The following is a 6,026-nucleotide window of genomic DNA, read 5'->3' on the forward strand; positions in this document are numbered from 1 at the left end:
GCTCCTCTTCCAGTCCAGCTCTCTGCTGTGGCCTGGGAGTGCAGTGGAGGATGGCCCAGGTCCTTGGGCCCTGTACCCACATGGGAGACCAGGAGGAAGCACCTGGCTCCTGCCTTCAGATCAGCGCAGCGCACCGGCTGCAATGTGCCAGCGGTAACAGCCGCTTGGGGGGTGAACCAACGGAAAAAGGAAGACCTTTCTCTGTTTCTCTCTCTCTCACTGTCTAACTCTGCCTGTCCAAACAAATAAACAAAAAAACACAAAACACTCTTATGTATGACATCAGTGACCACTGGAAACTCTTGAAATGAGCTGCCTAGGCCTTTTGAGTCCACAAACTCTGTCAGTATTTGGACAAGGCCGTACAAGACAACGTGGCAAAAAATGTTCTACATGAGGGGCTGGCACTATGGTATAGCAGGTAAAGCTGCCGCCTGCGGTACCGGCATCTCATATGGGTGCCGGTTTGAGTCCTGGTTGCTCCACTTCTGATCTAGCTCTCTGCTATGGCCTGGGAAAGCAGTAGAAGATGGCCCAAGTCCTTGGGCCCCTGCACCCATGTGGGAGACCCAGAGAAGGCTCCTGGCTTCGGATCGGTGCAGCTCCAGCCATTGTGACCAACTGGCGAGTGAACCAGCAGATGGAAGACCTCTTTCTCTCTCTCTGCCTCTCCTTCTCTTTCTGACTTCCAATTAAATAAATAAATCTTTAAAAAGTATGTTCTGCATAAAGGATCTCAATGTGTGAGACCCCAGTGGAAAGAAGTGGCAATCAAAGAAGGATGTACTTTTCTCTAAAGGAAGGAGAGAACTTCCACTTTGTTTATGGCCTTGTCCAAATACAGACACAATTTCAAATCCAAAACCAGCAAAAGAAAGCAGGAGGTTATGCACCAGGCTGTTACGTTTCTGTGAGAGGGTGGTATTAAGGAACATGTAAATATCTTACTTTGTGCATTTCTATATTTGAATTTTGATACTAAGAACATGCATTGTTTTATAGTAAGAAAGAATAAAGATATTTTCATTAAGAAATAGAAAAAAATTAATTATAGTTGCTGGATTTTAAGCTCAGAACTCTTCATCTCTTCCTCTTCTTCCCCCATTCCTTCCTCTCCTATATTGTTTATACTCAACACAGACCTTTGAAATGGTTCACTGTACCATTTCCTTGAAAATGTAAGGTTCTTAGGCTGAGGCCAGAGAAACAGTCTTCCCAATACAGCTGAATTGCTGTTCGAATTATAGTTGCATTTTATGGGACGTTGTGAATGTTCTATTTAAAAAATATTATGTAGGATCTCTGTCTTTAATGTGCTGTACACTCTTATTTAATGCTATAACTAGTACTCCAACAGTATTTTTTTTTCACTTTGTGTTGCTATATGGGGGCAAACTGTTGAAATCGTTACCTAATATATACTAAACTGATCTTCTGTATATAAAGAGAATTGAAAATGAATCATGATGTGATTGGAAGGGGAGAGGGAGCAGGAAAGGGGAGGGTTGTGGGTGGGAGGGAAGTTATGGGAGGGGGAAGCCATTGTAACCCATAAGCTGTACTTTGGAAATTTATATTCATTAAATAAAAGTTTAATTAAAAAAAAAGAAATGACCAGAGCATACCCTTTTGCTATAATCCTAATCTCACAGAAATTGAAAATGAATAAGAACCGAACAAAAAGCTGAATTGGCAAGAGTTGATAGATTATCAGGCACTCCTAATCTGTATCAGGCTACTGTGGCAAAGTAATCAGGAAAACTGCAATTTTAGCTTCCTCTGGGGAGTGAATCTATGTATTGAGTCAATTGAGTGTGTGTTTTAGCTGTGATTTATGTTGGCTTCCTGTCTTTCTGAACTTGAAACAGGTTCTTAGAGCCTGCCTATCCTTCTGTTTCCCATCCAAAGTGGGGTTCAGCTCCTTTAAATAACAATTCCAAGTTTACATCATCCAGACTCTTTGATTGTTGTCTGGAGAATATCAGCATCAACATGGAAGCTCATAATACAAATTGTAAACCTGGACCAACTAATCTTGCATCTTAAGTAGCGTAATAGATGGGAGTTTAAATGTGTGGAGCTCAGGAAATAGTCACGACTTATCCTGTTCCTAGCATGAGTTTGAGGCATGGAAACATTGGCACTGTCTCGGCTGGACTGTGATTTCACGCTTAGGGATACGTGCTAAAGATACTGGCTATTCACACAGAATCTCTATCTCCTTTTATTTATTTATTTATTTTTATTTTTTTGACAGGCAGAGTGGACAGTGAGAGAGAGAGACAGAGAGAAAAGTCTTCCTTTTTGCCGTTGTTTCACCCTCCAATGGCCACTGTGGCTGGCGCGCTGCGGCTGGTGCATCTCGCTGATCGGAAGCCAGGAGCCAGGTGCTTCTCCTGGTCTCCCGTGGGGTGCAGGGCCCAAGCACTTGGGCCATCCTCCACTGCACTCCCGGGCCATAGCAGAGAGCTGGCCTGGAAGAGGGGCAATCAGGACAGAATCCGGCACCCCGACTGGGACTAGAACCTGGTGTGCCGGCGCCGCTAGGCGGAGGATTAGCCTGTTGAGCCACGGCGCCGGCCTATTTATTTTTAATTACCAAACTTAGTAAAGGCTAAGTGACGACTATTTTCTGGTTCCATATATGATCATGAGTGTGGCCATGTTCCCAATTCTTGAGGGAGGTACTCTGGGTTAGGAGACGGAACATCTCAGAGCACCATATCCTATGGACACATCTGTCACAAAGCAGGATGAGAACTTAAGGACCAGCAGAATTTAGCTCAAGTGGCCTGTCATGCTGCACTGGAAATGACCAGCAAAGGCATAGACGGACTGACCGAATTCCAAATCAAAGGCTGGACCATGTATGCTTACCAAAGACCTAAGAGTCTGGCGTGCGTCTTCTAGGATATGCTGGCAAGAAGTAACCCTGCCAACTCATGCACTTAAAGGCTGGGCTGCTTCTTTGTTGGATTCCTTATTCCATTAACCAACTTCAAGGCTTTATTATTTTTTTTTAGTTGTTATTATGAACAAAATGAAACTTGATAGAAGTTAGGCCTATGATGCTTGATGTTAAGATAGTAATACAATATGCTCCATGAATAGATAGTTGGAGAAAATGGCAGGCTTCTTCATCACTATGTTTCAAGCTTTTGGTTTAACTGAGCACAGGTTTATTGAATGGCTCCTGGGTTCCAGGCCCCAGGCAAGTAGGACCTACACAGTGGCTGACATTAAGGACCTTTCAGAAAGATATTTTCTTCAGGTCCAGAATTTATTGTTTCAAAAGCCCAGATGAGTAAAACACAAAAATTCAGCATTATTTTATTTTTTTTTGTTTCTTCTAGGAAGAAGCAAAAATATGCTTATACAAACTTTTTTGTAAAGCACAAAAAGAAAAGTATTAAAATATAAGTGCAGGGAGAACAAGCTAGGAGAAGAGTTATAATCAAACAAGCTCATATGATCAAGAAGAGGCCAAATCAGAGAATTTTGCCAATGACAATGTTATTCTTTTATTCTTCTAATGACTATACAACTCCAAGTTTACTTGATGATTAGTATGATTAATTATGCTTACCAACCAGCTCTGTCATCCCTCATCTGCTCTCATTAAAAAAAAAAAAAAGAAAGAAAGAAAGAAAGAAAAAGAAAAAGAAACACTGGAAAAACTGCAAATAATCCCTCTGGTGGATTTGATGCCACACACAATCACACCGTTATTTATCTGTTAACACTTGACATGCCTGTGCACATCATAGACATCTAGGAAAATATCTCTAACTAAACTAACCAACCAGGAGAAACAGAATCAATTCTACCTTACATTAAGCTTTTCAAAGCTTTCGGTATTATGTGGAGGAATACATGATACAGATAAGATACCGCAAACTCCAAACCCAAAGCATCCACTTTCTAGAACTCTGTGTTACAGAACATTTCTGAGGGTGGCTGATGGCTTACCATCCTGACAATGCCCTGCGTTTGAAGGTGACTGGGGCATGGCCCCAGGGAGTGCTGTCATTACAGTGCTGTGACAAGGCAGCCTCACTCACAAGCACTTCAAAAAACCATTTGCTTTAGGAACCAACTATGGGCTGATGATAAAGGGTGGGCTGCTTGGGGTGGTGTCAGGGGATGAGGCACCTCTATATTTGGCAAAATGATACATATGCAATCACAAAATAATATTTAAGAACCTCCATGTGCCTCACAAATAAACTACAAAACCCAAATTAGTTGCATAATTAAGCAAATTAAATATAATCTTATTAATCGTGTGTGTGTGTGTGTTGTGTGTGTGTGTGTGTTTTAAGGCGGGTGCATTTGGCAACAAGACTGCGTTCAGAGGTAAAACCACTAAAGAAAAGCCTACCTCGTACTTCGCTCTTTTCCTGTTGCTGGGCCCTTGTCTGACCAATGTATCCAGGAAATCTAAAGCGAAAAGCGCTGGTTCCCTGGGTGGGCCCCGGACCGGTGCCTGCTGCCCACCTGCCCGCTCTTTGCACCTGTAGTGTGGACCGTACCAAATGCGATGGCTTGGAGATGTTATCCAGTGATAGAGCCCTCCATTCACCACAAAGAACGCCCGAAGTAGCCACTTAGGCAGAAAATTTTCCGAAGGGAAATGAAAGCACAGAGGAAATGAAGGACATTAAAAAACAGAATCCGTCTCTGGAGTGTGGTACGGAACCTGAGAGCCACAGGGCCGGGACATCTGGCGGCGCAAAGCGCTCAGGCACAGTCCCCTAGGCGGCTTCTCCCCAAGATGTTTCTGTGAATGAATGCTTCCCTCTGCTTCCCAGGGGAGGGCACATTACATACCCCCCACTCCCACATCAGAACTCAGTTTGCCCGCAATTCTTGCCCGCAGCAAGGAAACGCAGCACGCCAGTATCTCCGACCCGGGCTAAGGGAAAGGTCGCTGCTGCCCTTACTTGCTTGGTTTTCTGCCAACTCGGGAAGCCACCGCTGGGGAACGCCAAGTGTTCAGCGCCAGAGAAAACTTCCCCGGATTCGGAGCCACCCGAAGACGGGTGAAGACTCAAGGGAACACCGCCCGGTGCAAGCCTGTCGGCAGCGTTTGCACCACGAGCCTCCCGGAGGGACAGGCGACCTTAGACATTCAAATAGGCGCAGGGCAAACCCAAGAAGGACGATCCCCTAACCCCCTGCCCGACTACACACCACAAAGCCACGGAGACACACACAAAATGCATCTAGAAATACACTCTGCGAAGTGCGGAATCGTCTACACCTGCACGGAGGACTGGCTCTTCGCATCAGCGGACGCGAGAGCAGACCTTCCTGGCTCCCCACGTCCCGGACCGACACTGTCATCTCAGAGCCAAGGGCACCGCTCACCGGCCCCTGGCGGCTCCTTCTGTAGCCCGCAGAGTCACCCCCAAGCCCGGAGAGCCGGGCTGCTCCTGGCCTGCAAAGATGGGTTTGGGGTGTTCCCTCGCCAGGAGCTCGGGAAGGAGCAGAGCCTCGGGCGCCCGAGGCCACCCCAGGCGAGGAGTCAGGCGTCCCCCGCAGAGGGCGAGACCATCCTACCCCCAGCGCTCTGCATCTCCAGTTCCCGGCTCCTCTGCTTCAGACGTCGGGCCGGGTTGGGAGCCTCTCACTGACCTGCAGGTAGGGCGAGCTCCGACGCTCGGGTGGGGCGGCGCCCTTGGCTGGGCGATCTGCGCCCGCTCTGCGCTCGGCGGGAACGCTTGGCGCGGCGCGCGTGCGGGCGCACCGGCAGGCAGCGGGCTCAGAGGGACTGGACCTGGGGCTGGCTCCTCGGTGCAGCCCGCGCCTCGTCCCTCCGCCCCTCCCGACCCGCGCAACCAATGGCCGAGAGCGGGGCCCACTCCCTGCCGCCCCCCAGCCGCTGCTTGGGCGGGTGCTTGGCGCTGGGACAGCACCTCGCTGGGGCGAGGGAGGAGCTTGCGCCACCGTAGGAAAATCCCGGAGGATGAGGAGGCGTTTTCGCAGAGAGCCCATCTGGGGAAGGCAGGTGTGGTGCGGTGAAC

The 6,026-nt window shown here is 47.7% G+C and overlaps 1 protein-coding gene across 1 annotated transcript in view; it reads right to left on the reverse strand.

The window, feature by feature from the left end:
• The window catches only part of SERTM1 (serine rich and transmembrane domain containing 1), a 28,250-nt gene extending 22,523 nt beyond the window's left edge, over nt 1–5,727 (reverse strand). Inside the window, exon 1 of the mRNA XM_062195366.1 lies at nt 5,638–5,727. The gene's annotated coding sequence lies outside the window, so the exon portion shown is untranslated. The remainder of the gene's footprint in view (nt 1–5,637) is intronic.
• Nucleotides 5,728–6,026: the final 299 nt, after the last annotated feature.

The sequence above is a fragment of the Lepus europaeus genome, chromosome 6 (assembly GCF_033115175.1).
Source record: "Lepus europaeus isolate LE1 chromosome 6, mLepTim1.pri, whole genome shotgun sequence".
NCBI classification, from domain to species: domain Eukaryota; kingdom Metazoa; phylum Chordata; class Mammalia; order Lagomorpha; family Leporidae; genus Lepus; species Lepus europaeus.